Source organism: Elgaria multicarinata, chromosome 3 (assembly GCF_023053635.1).
Source record: "Elgaria multicarinata webbii isolate HBS135686 ecotype San Diego chromosome 3, rElgMul1.1.pri, whole genome shotgun sequence".
Taxonomy (NCBI): domain Eukaryota; kingdom Metazoa; phylum Chordata; class Lepidosauria; order Squamata; family Anguidae; genus Elgaria; species Elgaria multicarinata.
This window is the reverse complement of record NC_086173.1, coordinates 166,137,679-166,157,955: the sequence shown is the minus strand read 5'-3', so window position 1 is coordinate 166,157,955 and position 20,277 is coordinate 166,137,679. Positions and strand designations below refer to the sequence as shown.

Here is a 20,277-nt window from a genome sequence, read left to right as displayed (position 1 = left end):
ATTTTTCTTGCTCTCCCTGTGATCACCTGCAAGTATAAACACAGAAATCATCTTGAAATCTTAGAACAAAACAAATGGTTGCTGATTTAACTCACAGGATAAAATTTAAAAAAAATCGTTGGTGAGGCAGATCCTTCTAAACATATTAGATATCCTGATGATCAATAGAACTGAGAACTAGACTGCCCATACAGTGCTTTCATTTATATGGAGTAACTCATATAAAGTAGTTGAGAAAATAAATGAACAACATAAAATGTGTAAAAATAAAATACACCTAAAATCTGCCATTTCCTCCTAGCTGAACATTTAACTGGGAACTGGCAAGCGGGAATTCAACCCTAATGGTTATTTTCAATGTTTAGTTATATCTTAAAATGAAAAGGAAGCTGTCCAGAGCTGTCTTCTGAAAAGGCTGAACTCTCCTCTCCTCCATGGAGACCATTAAGATAATATCTGTAACATCTTCAATATTACGCAGATGCTATTATATCAGCAAAGTAAGATGGGTTGGCAGCCATCTCTGCCACAGAGCAAGTCCATCAATGGGCTTTTCTCAATGTTTTGTCAGGTCTTCAAAGTCTGCACGGACACAAAGAAAGATGAGCTGAAATTCCACCTTCCAGGATCTGGCAAGAAGGCAGAGAGGGAGCCTTACCCAGACGAATCTCATTCCTTACCCAGAGAGGAAAGGATCCCACGATTCTCCTCCATGACTTCTTTGTGCAGAGTCCTCTGGCCTGGGTCCAGCAGAGCCCACTCCTCCTCCGAGAAATGCACGGCCACCTCCTCAAAGGTCACCAGACCCTGAAAGAAAAAGAAGAAATGACGTTCTCTTTAAGCATTATGTAGCAATCCATGAAGACTCTTCTCGATCCTCCCAGAGTGCAGGACACGGAATAACGGGCTCAAGTTAAAGGAAGCCAGATTCCGGCTGGACATCAGGAAAAACTTCCTGACTGTTAGAGCAGTGCGACGGTGGAATCAGCTACCTAGGGAGGTTGTGGGCTCTCCCACACTAGAGGCCTTCAAGAGGCAGCTGGACAACCATCTGTCAGGGATGCTTTAGGGTGGATTCCTGCATTGAGCAGGGGGTTGGACTCGATGGCCTTGTAGGCCCCTTCCAACTCTGCTATTCTATGATTCTATGATTCTATAAGACAAGGATGGTGAGGTCCTCTTTCTGAATGCCAAAGCATTGTGAGTGACCTTCAAGGCCTTCCTAGCAGCCATCTTGGAGAAGAGCAAAGGCTAAAGGGGCAGGTTCTTCCAGGACCAAAGAGATATGCAGGAGACGGAGGCCCCCAGGACTCCCCTACCTGCCCAGGCTGTGCAGAAACCGCTTCCACTCCACCGCCATGCGAACGAGGCCCAGAAGGACCCCCCAGGATCAGTTCACTTCCTCTGCAGGTTGTTTTGCTCCCTGTGAGGAAGGTAAAGAAGGTGGGAAGGTGAGAAGGTAAGTTAACATTCTTAACTATTCCCATTTTCATTGTTTATTTTCAGTGTTTATTTATTTATTGCATTTCTTTACCACACCATAGTCAAAACACTTAAAAACAATATCCAAATATTTAAAACTGCGAAAACATACAATAAACACATACATATAAAACTACTATAACAAGCTTTAAAACTATGACCCTAAAAAAACAGACCCAGGCTAATTAATTACATATTGCTAATTACATATTGCTTGATGTGACGCTGAAAAGATAACAATGTCAGTGCGATAGTTCCACAGTTGGGGGGCCACCACCAAGAAGGCCTCTTCCTTGTTGTCGTCCTCTGATGTTCCCTCTGAGTAGGCGCCTGGAGGAGGACCTTAGTTGTTGAGTGCGTAAGACCAGGCCAGAGTGAGTCTGATACCCTCAAACCACATTACTAAACATTTCCTTTCTGAGTATCTCCCCCAGCAAAATCAGGCTCAAGGAGAACATTAAGACAGCTCATGCACTTCAGGCGTAATTGAGGGAGGGACACCATGGGGAAATACGTCCACGAATCCTTACCCAGTGAGGAGGGTCCTCCGTCTCCCTCCTGCAAGATCCACCTGTCCAGCGGCCTCTGTGTGGTTCCCGGTGGAGCCTTCTCTGCCTCAGGGAAATCTGTGGGTGCTCTGGCCAACATCCCCTGGACCTGGAGCAGGAGGGAGGATCCCAGGCAGAGAAGAGGGATTAGAGAAGGAAAGAAACGGCTCAGGTCAAGGCCAAGGGCATCATTTCCCAATCGCTTTACCTTTCACTTGAGCCTGGAGAAGAGAAGATTGAGGGAAGACATGATAGCACTCTTCAAATCCTTAAAAGGTTGTCACACAGAGGAGGGCCAGGATCTCTTCTCGATCCTCCCAAAGTGCAGGACACGGAATAACGGGCTCAAGTTAAACGAAGCCAGACATCAGGAAAATCTTCCTAACTGTTAGAGCAGTGCGACGGTGGAATCAGTTACCTAGGGAGGTTGTGGGCTCTCCCACACCAGAGGCATTCAAGAGGCAGCTGGACAACCATCTGTCAGGGATGCTTTAGGGTAGATTCCTGCATTGCGCAGGGGGTTGGACTCGATGGCCTTGTAGGCCCCTTCCAACTCTGCTGTTCTATGATTCTATGATTCTTTCAGGTCTCATTCTAAAGTTGATCTACCATCCAAGCCACACAGCACAGGAACTTGTGTCTTTGTCAGGGGACTAAGAGTTCAACCCTGATATCCAGCATTTTCCACTGTAGACACTGGGAGTTTGGGTGTCTACAAATGCTATTCCTGTTCTGTTGGGAGGACTCTGACACTTGTTGAAGAAGGATCCCCTCCTTCCCCAGAACTTCACAAACCCATTCATTTCTCCTGTGATCATCAGAACGTAAGAAGAGCACAAGCAGGCCTGTATGCTCCCTTAAAAGGGACTGAGTGGACTGATATGATGCTTAAAACATAGTTAATACAAATCTAATAATACTAACTACATATAAGAATGAAAATAAATATCAAAACAATGACAAAACAATGACAGAAAAGGAATACAATAGAGCTGTACTTTAAAAAAGAAGAACAGGATTACAACCAAGGCCACCAATTACACTCTTCCTTGAGTCCTTGTGGTTGTAATGTCCTTAAGGTGAAAATCCAGAATATTTCCCTCCTTCTTAGTTGATGGTCTACTCTTGTCCCATATCCTCCAATCCTTTCAATAATCCAGAATCTCAGGTCTTTGTCATCATGGCCCATATCAAGAAAATGCTTGACAAGAGGTGCCTGAAGTCTTTTGCAGCGAATGCAGCTTTTGCGATTCATGCCATCAAGAGTCCGTGTAATTTATTGTACATTGGTATGACCACAAGAAGCATCAGAACCCGCATCTGTGAGCACAAAAGCTGCATTCGCTCCAAAAGTTTAAGTTTTCTTAAACTTACTTTGTTTACAGGAGGGAGGATCCCAGACAGAGAAGGGGGAGGTGGGAAGGAAAGAAATGGGTCAGGTTAGGGCCGAGGGCAGCATTTCCCAATCGGTTTGACTTTCAGGTCTCATTCTAAAGTTCGTTTCTTTATTTATTTATTACATTTAAATACCGCCCAATAGCTGGAGCTCTCTGGGCGGTTCACAAAGTTGATCTACCATCAAAGCCACACAGCACAGGAACTTGTGTCTTTGTCAGGGGGCTGAGAATTCAGCCCTGGCATAAGAACTCTCAGAACCTTTGTCTATTATCTTTGCACAATCATGGAAGACGGGTGAGGTGCCGGACGACTGGAGGAGGGCTAACGTTGTCCCTATCTTCGAAAAGGGCAAAAAGGAGGAACCTGGGAACTACAGACCAGTCAGTCTGACATCCATCCCTGGGAAAATTCTGGAGCAGATTATAAAGAAGTCAATCTGTAAACACCTTGAAATCAATGCGGTGATCGCTAGAAGCCAACATGGATTTGTCAGGAACAAGTCCTGTCAGACTAATTTGATTTCATTTTTTGATCGGGTAACCTCCCTTGTGGACTGTGGGAATGCTGTGGACGTCATATATCTTGACTTCAGCAAAGCTTTTGACAAAGTGCCCCATGATATTCTGATTAACAAACTAGCTAAAAGTGGGCTAGATGGAACAACTATTAGGTGGATCCACAGTTGGCTACAGAATCGGACTCAAAGTGTACTTATCAATGGAACCTTCTCAAACTGGGGAGAGGCAACGAGTGGGGTACAGCAGGGATCAATCGGGGGCCCAGTGCTCTTCAACATTTTTATTAATGATTTGGACGAGGAGGTGCAGGGAACGCTGATCAAATTTGCAGATGACACCAAATTGGGTGGGATAGCTAATACCCTGGAAGACAGAAACAAACTTCAAAGTGATCTGGATAGGCTGGAGTGCTGGGCTGAAAACAACAGAATGAAATTTAATAGGGATAAATGCCAAGTTCTACATTTAGCAAATAGAAACCAAAGGCACAGTTACAAGATGGGGGATACTTGGCTCAGCAATACTACAAATGAGAAGGATCTTGGAATTGTTGTAGATCGCAAGCTGAATATGAGCCAACTGTGCGATATGGCTGCAAGAAAGGCAAATGCTATTTTGGGCTACATTAATAGAAGTATCGCTTCCAAATCACGTGAGGTACTGGTTCCTCTCTATTCGGCCCTGGTTAGGCCTCATCTAGAGTATTGCGTCCAGTTCTGGGCTCCACAATTCAAGAAGGATGCAGACAAGCTGGAGCGTATTCAGAGAAGGGCAACCAGGATGATCAGGGGTCTGGAAACAAAGCCCTATGAAGAGAGACTGAAAGAACTGGGCATGTTTAGCCTGAAGAAGAGAAGATTGAGGGGAGACATAATAGCACTCTTCAAATCCTTAAAAGGTTGTCACACAGAGGAGGGCCAGGATCTCTTCTCGATCCTCCCAGAATGCAGGACACGGAATAACGGGCTCAAGTTAAAGGAAGCCAGATTCCAGCTGGACATCAGGAAAAACTTCCTGACTGTTAGAGCAGTACGACAATGGAATCAGTTGCCTGGTGAGGTTGTGGGCTCTCCCACACTAGAGGCCTTCAAGAGGCAGCTGGACAACCATCTGTCAGGGATGCTTTAGGGTGGATTCCTGCATTGAGCAGGGGGTTGGACTCGATGGCCTTGTAGGCTCCTTCCAACTCTGCTATTCTATGATTTTATGATTCTATAAGCAAAGTGCTAGAACACCAGCCAAAAGGAAAGACAGAACCTCCCAGACATTCTCTGATATCCAGCATTTTCCACTGTAAACACGGAAGGTTGGTGTCTACAAATGGTATTCCTGTTCTGTTGGGAGGACTCTGACAGCAGTTGAAGAAGGATCCCCTCCTTCCCCAGAACTTCACAAACCCATTCAGTTCTCCTGTCATCATGAGAAACTAAGAAGAGCCACTCTGGATCAGAACAAGGGTCCATCTAGTCCAGCATTCTCTCCCCACAGTGGGCCATCACCTGGAGGTAGGATATAGCCATCAGGACTAGTAGCCATCCACAGCCTTCTCCTACAGGATTTTGTCTAACCCCCATTTTAAACCATCTAAATTGGTGGCCATCACTACATCCTCTGGTAGGGAACTGCATATTTTAACCATCCAGTGTTAGCTTAACTATCCTCCGATGAGGGCCTGCTCTTCACATGAAGAGCAACTATACTTGGGGGTTGGACCATTGGAAATTGGGGCATCCCTTCCTTAAAGGACATGTAAAATAACGTTGAGATAAGTATTAAGAACACAGTCCCTATTAGTTATCAAGATGAAATGCTCTCACCTGGTCTTTGTCCTCTGCCTGACTCAGGAGGAAGCCTTCTGCCAGGGCCACCGCCTGGGAACTGGTCTCCGCTCCACATTCTCTGACCCAGCTCACCATCTCCTGCGGCAGGACAGCCAGGAACTTCTCCAGGACCACCAGGTCCAGCATCTGAGCTTTCGTGTGCTTTTCTGGCTTCAGCCACTGGCAGCAAAGGTGGTGGAGACGGCTGCAAACCCCTCGGGGCCCCATGGCCTCCTGGTAGCAGAAGTTCCTGAAGGGCTGAAGCTCCACGTCTGAGCAGGTGTTGCTCCCAGGCTGGTCCTGCTGCACTCTTCCTTCCCAGGGCTCTGCACGGCTCCTTTCCTGGATGTTGCAGGAGACGTTTTCTGGTTCAGGGCCTGCAAAGCTTTGCTCTTCCATCTTCACGCTCTTCTCCATCTCTGCTCCCACTAGGACTCGAAACAGCCTCCTGCCTTGGCTGCCAATTTCTCCTTTGAGGCAGGGACTGCGCTGTAGGAATTAAAGTGGAGCTTGTGAAGGAGGCACACAAGGTAGACCTGGTTAAAGTTCCCAACCCAGCCGCCCCCCTCCCACCAGATCCCAGTGAAACACTGGAACTGGAGCCAGTTCACCTGAGAATAACCACACTTCACCAAGGCTTCAGGCAATTTATTAAATCAGAGCAAGGCCCTGAGCGTATGAACAATTAACAGGAGACAGGGGAGGGTGTGTGGGGGAAAACAGTCTAAAAGTTACAATGAAACTAAAAGGCCACAGCAGCGAACAACTTTAAAAGAGCAATAAAAGCCACATCACGGCAGGCTGTTGATTCAGAGCCACCCAAAGAAAGACACTCAGTCCTGGCTACGTAATACCTGATGGCACGGGGGTCCCTTTGCCACCCTTCTGGACCCCGAGCAGAATGACCCTTCCCCAAATGAACAGAGACCAAAAACGGGAAACTAAGTAACTGATCCCCATAGCTAAGCAGGTGGGGTGGCCTGGCTGCACCAATCCACAAACAAGAAGCTCCCCAGGGCTCCCGGTGAGGAGAGAAGGTTCCCACCTTCAGCTGCACAGATCAACAACCCTGTGGAACGGCCTTGGGCTGCCTTGATAAAACCTGGTAATGGAGCCAGATGGCTCCTTGACTGATCATTCTGCTGAAGGACGGCCGAACAACACACACACACCCCACCAGCTACAAGGCCCATGTGCCTTCCCCAATAATTTGATTTTTGTAAACACCAGTCTGGCAAGGTAGACCACAAATCCAAGCTTCAGAGCTGATATTTCGAGGGGGTGTCGAGGAACCCGGGAAAGGTTGGTCTCCTCTAAGTGGGATCGCTGAGTGGTGGTCAAAGACTCTAAGACGTAGTGGTGGTCATTGACTCTTAAGACGTAAGAGGTTGTGGGCTCTGCCACACTAGAGGCGTTCAAGAGGCATCCCTGACAGCCATTTGTCAGGGATGCTTTAGGGTGGATTCCTGCATTGAGCAGGGTCTTGGTCTCGATGGACTTATAGGCCCCTTCCAACTCTACTATTCTATGATTCTCTTTTTTTTTAGAAGGTTTATTACGAGCAGCGCTTCACACTGCAAGGTGGAAGCCCTCAGAGGACCCAAGGAACTGCCCACTATTTTCAGGAAATGCTAACATATTTATAGGGTCAGTCCCGTTAGAAACAAGGCTGAACCTCTCCATAGAATACACCAAAGCCACAACACCCTGTAACAGTTCTAGGAGGCTCACAATCTTGTAAAACTAGTGTTTCAATACTCTTCACAAGAGTTGGTGTCATGGTTGCATCCTTAACACATTTTCCAGTTACTGCGGAAGCGTAGATACTTTGATTTCTAGATTACAGGCCCAAAGCAATTTTATTAGCACAGGGTGGGCACAGGGGAAGCCCACATACCTATTAGCTTGAATTCCTGGACAGGGTACAGCTGAGAAGAACAGACCGCCTTATTCGTAAGAGCCAGCACCTTCTTCAAAGGGACCTCCGCGACCCTGACTCTGCCCCATCAGGACAGAGAGTGTGTGGAACCAGAGCTGAATTAATGCCGTTAAAAGTTAATAATGTGTGAAAGTTTATTTTAATATTAAGCAAGAAAAAAATGAATACTTTTTCAGCTTGTTAAACAAATGAAATATGCCTCTAAGGAAGCCTTAAGAGATGAATGGTTTATATAGGGTGATCATATGAAAAGGAGGACAGGGCTCCTGTATCTTTAACAGTTGTATTGAAAAGGGAATTCCAGCAGCTATCATTTGTATATATGGAGAACCTGGTGAAATTCTCTCTTCATCACAACCGTTAAAGCTGCAGGTGCCCTGCCCTCTTTTAAATCTGGTGACTCTAGTATAGCTCCTGCAGCTTTAACTGTGGTGATGAAGAGGGGATTTCACCAGGTTCCCCATATATACAAATGACACCTGCTGGAATTCCCTTTTCTATGCAACTGTTAAAGATACAGGAGCCCAGTCCTCCTTTTCATAAGGTCACCCTAGTTTATAAGGCAAGTAAATGCAAAAGGACGTCACATACGGAAGCAAAACGTGAAACACGCAATGACTGGAAAGAAATACATGTGTACACTCTGCCAAACACACTGCAGTTTAACTCCTCCTAAGGCGTGTCAGAAAACAATGTGGAAAGAGTGCCAGGCCCAACTAGCAGCAGTTGAATTGTTTTTGAGCTCTAGTTAAACTTCCACCAGTCCAAAGTAGATAGATGCAATGAGAAAAGCTTTCAACCACATAACAATATAGTCTACAGTTCCATGGTTTTAGGCAGCCGATGTCACGTCCGGCCTTATCAGGATTACGGGAGTATTTCCCTGTGTTATAGGTGATCAGTAAAAAGAGCATTCCATCATGTTAAGGCCGAAATTGAGGGTGGGTCATTCCGATGTTCATAAAATGGAAAATGATTCACCAATCTTTCTGAAACGGAGACCTGCCAGAAAGAAATGCTGGTTTTACACACCCTGCACGTTTCAAGAAGATTGGTGAAATATTGAGGGCAGGATGGCAGTTCAAAGTTCCAAAGTGGGAAAAGCCTCTCTGCTTCAAACTGACACAGATCTGCTTCCGGGTGGTGACGATTTTTTTACTCACTAAAAGCTCCGAATTGGGACCCTTACCCTTCAAACCAGTGGTGGGATCTTGTCCCCCTGTCCTTCTATTTGGTGGAATGACTTTTCTTTTTTCAAAATTCACTTCCGTTGATTTTTAATTAATACATTTCTTTGCCCCATTAAAGTGAATGGAAGGCCCGACAGAGCAGGAGCATGCTCAGTAGAGTTGCTCTCCCCCCTCCCTCCTGTCTCAAATAGATTGGAATGTTGGAAATAAGATTTGTCGCCTGGCTCATCTAGGAGCCATTTCCTTCTGCAGTTGAGCCAAGGCCCTGTCTGGGCCCTCTCCTTCCCCACACTGCTGTGGAGGCCAGGGAGGGAGAGAGAAACTACCTGCCTTGCTTGAAGGGAGGCCTTTCCCTGGCCTCCAAGGAAAAAGAAAACCTGGCTGGCTCAGGTAGAGGTTTGATTGACTTTGTTGTGTGTCTGTGATTGTGAAGAGGGAGGGGTGGGTGGGTGTGTTTGAAGTGCTGGTGCATCCTTCTTAATTCAAAGTAAAGAATATATGGCAAACTTTCCTTTGCGGTGGCAGTTCCTCACCCAAGCCTTTTATAAAGTTTAAACTGTATAAGGAATATTGAGTTGAGAGTAGGAATGAGAGTAGGTTAACCCTTGCCTATCTGCCATCAGGTTAAGCTTCTTCAAGTGTGTGTTTCTTTCAAAGGTGCTGAACTACATTTTAAGCTTTCTTTTATAGATTTGTGGGTGTGTGTATGTATTTTGAAGTTGAACACAGATATGGGTCTCTTAAAAAAAAATCTCCTGTGAAGGAAGGTGAATGGTTTTGGTTGTACATAGAAAATATTTTCCTTTCTCTGTGTACCTGCTTCTTAGAAGCTAAATCTGCTGCTTTATGTTTGTATGAAAGGAAAACATTTTCTAAAATGTACATCCATGAACCTTATACCCAAAACATTACTTCACACCAGAGAAACGGTTAAGGGACCTAGTTTTTGCTACAGCACCCTCCAGATGCTGTAGATTTAGATTCACAGAATCATGGAATTCAATGCCCCTCCTCCTCTTCATTTTATCCTCACAATGACTCTGTAAGGTAGTGTAGGCTGAAGGAAAGCCCGGAAGGGGGGGCATAAGGAATTACATTTATATATCATCCCATAGCCTGGGTGTATTTATTTATTACATTGATAAACCACCCCATAGCCAAACCTCTGCAATAAATACCTAAATGTATTGTTAACAACGATCTCCAGTTATTGACATAGCAAGAAAATACGAGCAAGGAAGCAACATTTGGTGATGCCTTTCATTTGGAAGTTATGTGATATGCGGGTTATCAAGCAGTTATATGAAAAATGCTGGATACTCTGATCCTTGCTTTAAGTGGATTCTTTAATGTCAATATAGTAAAAATTATAGATTTTAGTGTGGTTTTTAAAATAATTACACTATAGTGTCATAATTTAAATTTTTTAAATAGTGTAAATTGGGAAATTATTTAAATAATATTTTTTTCTCCCCTGTGTCGGTTCTTTGATGTCTACTCAAGGTCCCACTACAGCTGAAGCTTTCCCCACATCCCGTACATTTATATGGCTTCTTTCCTGTGTGGTCATCCATTACACAAAGCCATGAAATTCAATAAATAAAAAACCTACGGTTCACAAAACAACATTAAAGGCTCTACAGTTTTCAACCAAACTCCAAAAAGCAGGGAAATTGGGAGTTAATGCTCACAAGCCTTTAACGCCACATCCTCCCTAAGGAGGCAGAAAGTGCCAGTGAAATTCTCATTCTCCCAAAGCAGATATAAACCATGAGGACAGGATGGAGAATAGGATATGCAGAGGTGGCGGTGGGGTTGTGGAAAACTGATGAAGAACAACTTAGGGCCACCTACTTCTCTTTCTTTGTTTAGAGCAGCCCTTCCCCAACCTGGTGCCCTCCAAAGGTGTTGGACTACAACTCCCATCATTGCAAGTCAGTATGTCCCATGGACAGGAATGCTGTGACTTGTACTCTCAAACATGTGGAGGGCAGCAGGCTATCATATGCAGAGGTGACTGGGGGGTTCTGGAAAACTGATCGAGGAATGCTGTTCTAGAGCAAGGGCAGGCAAAATGTAGATCTCTAGATGTTTTGGCATTCAACTCATAAAAGTCTCTGTCAGCATGGACAGTGATCAAGAATGCTGCGAATGCTGTGACCACAGAGGATTTTTCTTACGTGTTCAGCAGTGTGAGATCAAAGGCAGAGCTACCACCTATACTAGATTCATGTGTAAGGAAGGATTTTTCAAAAACTATTGATGAAAATGATTTTTGTCCTCACCATAACATGGGAGTTGCAGCGTAGCACATCTGGAGAGCACCAGGCTGGAGAAGGATGGTTTATACTTGGATCCTATACATGTCTTCTCAGAAAACATTGGTTTTTTGAAGGGCAGGGTATTTACCAAAAGCTGAAAGTGACAGCCCTTGCTGTGGTTCTACATCTCCAATGAACCAGAGTTTCTCTCCCAATCCGTCCCACCGCTCCCTTTCTATGTCCTCTCTGCTCCCAGCACTTGAACCCCAAACAGGGACCTGAGTAACAGCAGTTTCTCCCCGCTCTCAGGATGTGAACTTCGGGCTCACTTAATACATCAAAGAGGGACGTACTAAAACCAACAGCAGGCTCCCTTCTTAATCAACAAAAGCGCCCCAGGTTTTATTTCGAAGGCCTCGTGACCAAAGAGACTTGTTAATTTTGCTTATTCATTAGGTTTGAATCAGGGAGATGAAACAAAATAAAAATGCAATGCAGACAGGACACCAGGGCAGCCTTTTGCCCGCAGGTGGGACATTCCTCCTCCCCACCCCGGACCTTTCCTCTCTCTTCCCACCCAACCCCTGCCCTGGGGGGCTCCTTCCTCTGCCCCCTCCCTCCTCCCCCCTGGGACCCCCTTGAAATCTGCACTCACCGGCTCCTTTGCTGGGGAAAAGACGCTGCAGGCAGCCGATACACGAGGCTCGCAGGAGCAGGGGGAGAATCCCAGGCTCCTTTGCAATGGGGGGGAGGAAGTGTGGGGCCGGAAGGGAGGGGCCTCATCCAGCCTGGAATCTTGGACCCAGCCCCCTCTCCGCCTTTTTAACCCTTCGGTGGAGGCAGCACTAGAGAGCCGCAGAGGCTCCTGGCGGAGACACGGACCTGGGAAGGGGCTTTTCCACGGGGGTCTTTTATCCCCCCAGCAGCATCGCCGCCCCATCTGCTCCTGGGGGCTTTGTGGGATCCACAGCCGTTTCCCCTTTGAGCGCGTAACGCAGCCTCCTGCATGGGAGCCCTCCATCCTTCTGCCTGCCCTTGCTGCAGAACAGCGTTCCCCAACGTGGTGCCCTTCAGAACTCTAAACAAGAATAGATGCTCTAAAAAGAGAGAGGTTAAGTAGGGTGAGCCTATGAAAAGGAGGACAGGGCTCCTGTATCTTTAGCAGTTGCATAGAAAAGGGAATTTCAGCAGGTGTCTTTTGTATATATGGAGAACCCGGTGAAATTCCCTCTTCATCATAACAGTTAAAGCTGCCCTCTTTTAAATCTGGTCACTCTAGGATAGCTCCTTAAGAAACATTTGTATCTTAAGGCTTCCTGTGTGGCATGTTTCATTTGTTCACTGATTTCTTGCTTAGCTTTTAAAATAAACCTTCACGCGTTTTCAATAGCCTTAAGTCTGCTCTGGTTACACTTTCTCTCCCACTGGAGCAGAGTCAGAACCTCTTTTTCAATCAGGAGTCGGGTTCCTGTGGGACCAGGGTTGTAGGGACCCATCGGAGACAGGTCCTGGGTATTAAGTTGGCCAGAGCTGTATCTAATTCATGCAGCTCCTCCATTTGAATTCCTACAGGACAGTCCTTGCCTGAAGAGAGAAATTGGCAGCCAAGGAAGGAGACCTTTTGAATCCTCAAAAGCCTTATAAATGCTCAGAGTGTGGAAATAGCTTCCCTACGAGTAGCCAACTGAAGTCACATTGAAGAATTCAAACAGGCAAGAAGCCATCAACGTGCTCAGAGTTTGGAAAGCAATTCAATCACAGATTGTACCTTGCCTCAAATGATCCATTCAGCTGAGAAGCGCCATGAATGTTTTGTATGTGGAAAGCGTTTCCGTCAGAGCACACACTGTAACTTGCATCAAAGAATTCACACTGGAGAAAAGCTCTTCCAGTGCTCTGATCGTGGGGTCCAGGACGTACTCTTGATTTTGTTTTTGCTCCAAGTTGTGAGATGGGCAGTCTGAAGAGGAGTGTGTGTGCCCAAGTAACCCCATTGTCATAAGAAGGCTTCTTTTGCTGCCTCTGTTGCATCCTTGAGTAGCCGTCCAACGGAGCTCTTCTGGGTGGTCCGTGGGGTGTTCACATCCTCCCCAGCAAATGGGGCCCTGGCCCAGTCAAGGACCCACTGCGAACTTTTTGCATTGCACTTTGAGGACAGAATGTGTCCGATGCCTCCGTCTGCCCGGTTTTGTGGTATCAGTTCCAGTTGTTGCAGACTGAGGATGTGGACAAGGTGCTTGCAGCCATGCAGCCAACCCCTTGCCCTCTCGATCCCTGTCCCTCCTGGCTAATAAAAGCTAGCCGAGATGTGTGTGACTGGTTGGGTTATCTAGATCCTGTTCCATCGGGCTTCAGGCCTGGTTTTGGAACAGAACTGCCCTGGTTGCCCTGTGGGATGACCAAAGAATTCACGGAGGGGAGAAGCCCTATAAATGCTTAGACAGTGGAAGTAGCTGCAGCCAGAGCTGCAAACTTAGATTTCATCAAAGCACTCACACAGGGGAGAAGCCCTATAGGTGCTTAGAATGTAGAAAATTTACTCAGAGGGTGGAAACCGATGCTCAAGTTGACGTTTTCATCAGCAAGCAAGGGGCGCTACTCAAAAACCCCTAGGAAGTGGAAGAAGCAACAGTTAGGCCTTAAGGAGTGTTCAGTAGCCATTCAAATGATGTTGGTGCCAAAAGCACTTATTTCTATTTCAAACGTTGCCCGGTTTGGATCACTGAAAGCCCACCACAACATTGGCAGAATCAATTAAATGTAGCAATATGAGAAGGGTGGGTGGGGCATCCCTGGACTTGGCAGGTTATTCTGAGACCACCCTACCCCACCATAGAAATCCCTCGATGGAAGACGATGTTTCTAAACAGTGGATTCACATGGAAGGCATAAAGTGGGAGGGAGTTTCAGTGTGTGTGTTCGGACGACATACCAGGGACTGTGGTTAGTTAGACTGTGGTTCTCTGGGGTTAGTACTAACCATAAGCTGTGCTGTCGCACACAACACTTTAAGCTAAGGTTAGAGCCTCTAAGTACGCTACAGACAGTCTGACGGGTTAGGAAGTGACCAAGGCTTAGTAAACTGCATCGGACACGACACTCAAACCATGCAGCTTAACCAAAAAGCCTTAACCAGCAGGGTTTAAGGTGTCTTTTGAAAATGTACAATAAGTGTCTTGCCAATTTGGAAGTATAATTACTAAAAATTTAGAAGATTTGGAAAGTGAGAATTTAAATGGACTGAAAAAAGAGATAGTAGAAAAGTTAAAGAAGTATAAGAGACTGAACCTTTCATGGTTTGGAAGAATAGCTTTAATAAAGATGAAAATTTTACCTAAGATTAATTTTATCTTTAGGATGTTACCAATAAGAATTTCAGATTTAGAGTTAAAAAGTTGGCAGAATCTTATAAATAATTATTGTAATGCTGAGAAGAAAACAAGGATTAATAAAAGTAAATGGTATTTAAGCCAAAGAAAGGGAGGATTGGGTCTCCCAAACCTTAAGTCTTATTATGTAGCAAACAGGTTAAGACATATTGTTGAAGCAATTTTAGGGGTAGGGGATTTAGATTGGATGGAGGAAAAAACAACAGGTAATATATTTATTGTTTTACTCTGTACAGCACCATGTACATTAATGGTGCTATATAAATAAATAAATAAATAAATAAATAATAATAATATAGAATTAAAATTGCAGGATGTATTTTTTAAGGAAAAAGGGAAAGGAAAATGGGTTAATGATTTAGATAATCAGTTTTTGAAGTTCCATTGGGAACTTTGGAATAAATATAAAAAGGAACTGCTTTCAAGCAGCACCTCCTTAACACCGGTGATAATGTTAAAGAATTTTCCTGAAGATCTAAAGAATAGATTAAGTAAAGTTTTAATAGAAAAAAATAAAATGAAATTAAGAGAATGGCTAAGAGGGATGAATACAAGAGAGAGGTTGGAGGAGGTTTTAAAAGATATAAAATTAACGTGGTTAAATTATGGGCAATTGGAACAATGGACTAAAAATTGGGTAAAAGAAAATGGAGAGTTTGGAGAGATGACGAAATTTGAGAAATTAATTGGAAAAAAGAAATCGATAAGGGACAAAATATAGGGACTAAAGGGTTAATGAGTCAACTATATATTATACTAGCTGAGAAAGGAGTGTTGGATAGTGTAGGGAAAGTGGTTTGGGAGACTGATTTGAAGATACATATAGGACAGCAGAGTTGGGAAGGACAGTGGAGACAGAAAGTGTTGAGAAATATGTCAGTAAGAATAAAGGAGAATTATTATAAACTTGTATGGAAGTGGTTTTTAACTCCGGTTAGATTAAATAAGATTAATAATCAGCATTCAGCAGATTGTTGGAGGGGTTGTGGTGAAAAAGGAACGTATTTACATATGTGGTGGGATTGTAAATATGTGCAAAAGTTGTAGAAGATGTTGTTCTTTGAGATTGAGCAGATTGTGGGATTTAAAATAGAGGATACACCAAGGATTGCATTACTCTCACTGCAAGAAGATCTTAAATGTAGTAAAGAAATTAAAGAACTGATAACGAATCTGCTGACGGCTGCGGGGTTAATTGTAGCTAGGAACTGGAAGATTCAAGGAAATTATTGTATTGAAGAATGGTATAAAGAAGTGTGGGACATTGCTATAAATGATAAATTGACATGCAATATTAAAATGAAAAGAGGTATAGTAAAAACGAATGATTTTGAGGGAATATGGAAAAAGTTCCTAGAGTTTGTGTTTTCTAAGGGAAGCGGGAAACCACCAACAGATGAAACTATGAGTTTTCAATTTATTTTAAACCTCTGGGGAAAGCGTGGGGGGCGTCGGGGAGCAGGCTGCACGTTTTCTGGACTCCAGGAAAGTGCACAGATCGCATTCGCCATTAGCCTGGCTGGGGAATATTTGCGCCCGGATGGACAATCCCCGTGGGAGAGGCTGCTGTGGTAGCAGTAGTGGCAGCAGCAGCATGGGGTGAGGTGGCGGTAGTGGCGGTGACCAGTGAGGCAAGGCAAGGCAAGGCGGGCGCTATTTAATAAATTCTTCCCCATGGCATCCATACAGTACTGTCCCCAAAGGCACAGACTAATATATATAAGGTGCCGGAAAGCACACAACTACCCAAACCATAAATGGGTTTCTTGTTAATCATCTCTCTTCACTAGTGGTTTGGGTAGTTGTGTGCTTTCAGGCACCTTATATAAATTAGTCATTTAAAAACTACTGCCTTCTATTTATTTTTGCCCAAAGTCACAGACCACATGTCTTCCTAGCATAATTCTTTTTTATTATTTCAAACATGACAGACATCCATACCACAAGAACATTACAAAGAGTACAAACAAAAATACAATAAAAAAAATCATCTAAGGTTAAGGTGTACTTTCGGCTTTCTTCATAACAGAAATGCAAAATATCTTTTCTCGTTCCTCCATTACATTTAACACAGTAAACAAATTCAATTCTTTCGTCTATCTTAACTATATCTCCACAGACAAATACATCATTTCTCTCTGTTTCTTGCAAAAATGCTATAAGAGGTTTCCATTCAGATATAAACGTGGATGTGGACTTTTCTCTCGTTATCGATGTGAGTTTTGCCATCTCCGCCAACTCCAACATCTTCAACATCCATTCATTCGTTGTTGGTGTTTCATTCTCCCATTTTTGTGCGTACAACGGTCTCGCTGCCGTTGTCATATATAGAAATAAAGTTCCCCCCTTCTCTTTCAGCTGTTTATCCATTAGTCCCAGTAGGAAGACTCCCGTTTCATTTGTATGTTAGTCTTGAGAATTTTTTTGAATTCAAGGGTGTATTTGTATCCAGAATGCTTTGGCTTTTTTACAAATCCACCAAAGATGATAAAAGTTTCCTCCTCCTCCTAATTTGCAACAGTTTCCCGAGGGACTCTTATACATTTTAGCCAACTTTACAGGAGACAATATACCATCTGTACATCATCTTATAAAAATTCTCTTTAAGTCTTGAACATAATGTAAATTTCAAACCTTCCCCCCAAATTCTCCCACTGTTCCATTGAAACATTGTATCCAAAGTTTTGAGCCCATTTTATCATGGTCTTTTACTTGCTCATTCTCTGTCTCGTACTTTAATAAAAGTTTATGTATCTTTGAGATAACATGTTCATCATTTGGACATAACGTCATTTCAAATTCAGATTTTGATTGCTCAAACCCACCATTCTTCGGTCTATTTTAAACCTTTCCATGACTTGTGCACAAGGAAACCTAATTTGTACATACCAAAACACGTATGACCATCTTTCAGCAGTTCCTCCCTTGATTTTAATTGATATTCGTCTTGTGACATTTGTAATACATCATTATATGTCAACCATTTAGGCATATTTGTCAATTCCCTTCTATGAATAGCCCCCTGGGCCGATAACCAAAATGGCATTTTATGACAGAACCTTGGTTTACGTTAACCTTGGCTTTATCGTACCACAAATAGCCATGCCATCCAAATCTCAATTCGTGTCCTTCCAGTTCCAACAGTTTCCTATTTTTCATCAACAGCCAATCTTTCATCCACATTAAACAGCAGTCCGATAAATACACTTTGAGGTCCGGTAGGCCCAGCCCTCCTCTTTCTTTTGCATCCTGCAATATTTTAATTTTAACTCTTGGATTTTTTGCTTGCCGTTTAAACTTAGATCTCTCTCTCTGTCACTGCTCAAATGGTAAATCCAATGTTACAATGGGTATTGTTTGAAACAAAAATAACATTCTAGGCAAAGCATTCATTTTAATTTTTGCAATTCTCCCCAAAAGTGACAGTTGAACCTTTTCCCTTCTTGCAAAACCTTTAACTTCATTCCAAACCTTAACATAATTATTATGAAATAACATACAATTCATGTTTGTCAAAAATAGTTCCCAAATAAGCTTGGCCACAGCATAAAGAACTTGATCAGGAGGGCTTTAAACTGAATCTTATGGGGCTAGGAGACGTAAACTTTAAGGCAACAATAGAAGAAGGCCCATGCATCCTAACGCAGAGAACAGCTCCAATAGCGCCCCAAAATATAGTCCAAAACAATATAGGAACAAAGCCAGACTATAAAGCACATGGTCTTCGATGCCTATATGCTAATGCCCAGAGTGTGGGAAACAAACAGAACTAACTTGAATTTTTATTACATGAAGGCAAATACGACATGATAGGTATAACTGAAATTTGGTGGGATGACTCCCATGACTGGAATATAGCAATTGAAGAATGTAACTCATTCAAAAAGAGCAGAAGAAATCGAAAGGGAGGCGGAGTTGCACTATATGTTAAAAATACCTATCCCTGCACAGAAATACAGGCGGATCAGACTGGGAGCCCCACCTAGAGCATCTGGGTTAAAAGAAATGTGGTGAGGACTAAAAAGAAAATTATAATTGCAGTCTACTACTGATCACCCAATTAAGGAGAAGACAAGGACTAAACTTTTGAGAAACAAATTGCCAGTGTTTCAAGGAAGTGTTATGTAGTAGTGATGGGGGACTTCAATTACCCTGATAACTTTTGGGAGACAAATACTGCCAAAAGTGTGGAGGATCACTTCCTCCTACAGAAAGTGGAGGAAGGAACTAGAGGATCAGCAATCCTTGACTTGATATTGATCAATAGGGATGACTTAGTGGATAAAGTGGCAGTTATGGGAACTCTGGGGGAAAGTGACCACCTCATACTTGAATTCTTGGTTATAAAGGAGACAAAAGCTGGGTGCAGCTGTACACGTACTCTGGATTTTAGGAAAGGTGATTTTAATAAACTCAGAACTATGATAAGCAAGGTCCCATGGCAAGTGACCCTAATGAGAAAAGGAGTCCAAGATGGGTGGGAGTATTTTTTAAAATAAATTTTAACAGCTTCATTACAAACCATTCCAACAAGGAAAAAAAGATAGAAGACAACAGAGGAAACCAATGTGGCTCCACAAAAAGCTTAGAGATGATCTGAAAACAAAAAAGGGATACATACAGGAAGTGGAAAGAAGGCCAGGCTACAAAAGAAGAGTACAGACGTGGCACAAAAGTGCCGAAATGGCATCAGGAAGGCTAAAGCTGAGAATGAGCTGAGATTAGCAAGGGATGCTAAAAGCAATAAAAAGGCTTTCTTCAGATACATGAATAGTAAAACACACAGGAAAGAAATGGTGGTTCAACTGCTTGACGAGGATGGGTAATTGATAAGAGATGACAAAGAAAAGCCTGAAGTGCTGAATTCCTACTTTGGCTCAGTCTTTTCCCAAAAGCGGGTCTATGACCCCTCTGGAAAAAGTGAAGCACAAGTTGAGGGGGCAGGATTGCAGTCTGAGATTGATAAACAAATGGTCAAGGAACACCTAATTTCCTTGAATGAGATCAACTCTCCAGGGCCTGATGAACTGCATCCTAGAGTAATGAAGGAGCTAGCAGAAGAACTATCAGAACCACCGTCTATTATCTTTGCAAAATCATGGAAGACAGGTGAGGTGCCGTATGTCTGGAGGAGGGCTAACGTTGTCCCTTCTTCAACCAGGGCAAAAAGGAGGAACCTGGGAAAAGGCAGGCCAGTCAGTCTGACATTAATCCCTGGGAAAATTCTGGAGCAGATTCTACAGAAATCAATCTGTAAGCACCTTGAAAACAATGCAATAATTACTAGAAGTCAACAGGGATTTGTCAAGAACAAATCCTGTCAAACTAATCTAACCTCATTGTTTGATCGGGTAACCTCCCTTGTGGACTGTGGGAATGCTGTGGATGTTATATATCTTGACTTCAGCAAAGCTTTTGACAAAGTGCCCCATGATATTCGAATAAACAAAAGAGCTAAAAGTGGGCTAGATGGAACAAATATTAGATGGATACATAGTTGGCCACAGACTCAGACTCAAAGAATGCTTATCAACAGTACCTTCTCAATCTGGGGGGAGGTAAGGAGTGGGGTACCGCAGGGATCAGTCTTGGGCCCAGTGCTCTTCAACATTTTTATTAAATGTTGAAGGAAGTACAGGGAACACTTATCAAGTTTGCAGATGACACAAAATTGGGTGGGATAGCTAATACCCTGGAAGACAGAAACAAACTTCAAAGTAATCTTGACAGGC

The 20,277-nt window shown here is 43.6% G+C and overlaps 1 protein-coding gene across 1 annotated transcript in view; it reads right to left on the bottom strand.

The window, feature by feature from the left end:
• LOC134395747 (uncharacterized) overlaps positions 1-20,277 on the bottom strand; it is a gene marked incomplete at its 5' end in the record, with an annotated part of 275,440 nt that overhangs the window by 47,552 nt on the left and 207,611 nt on the right.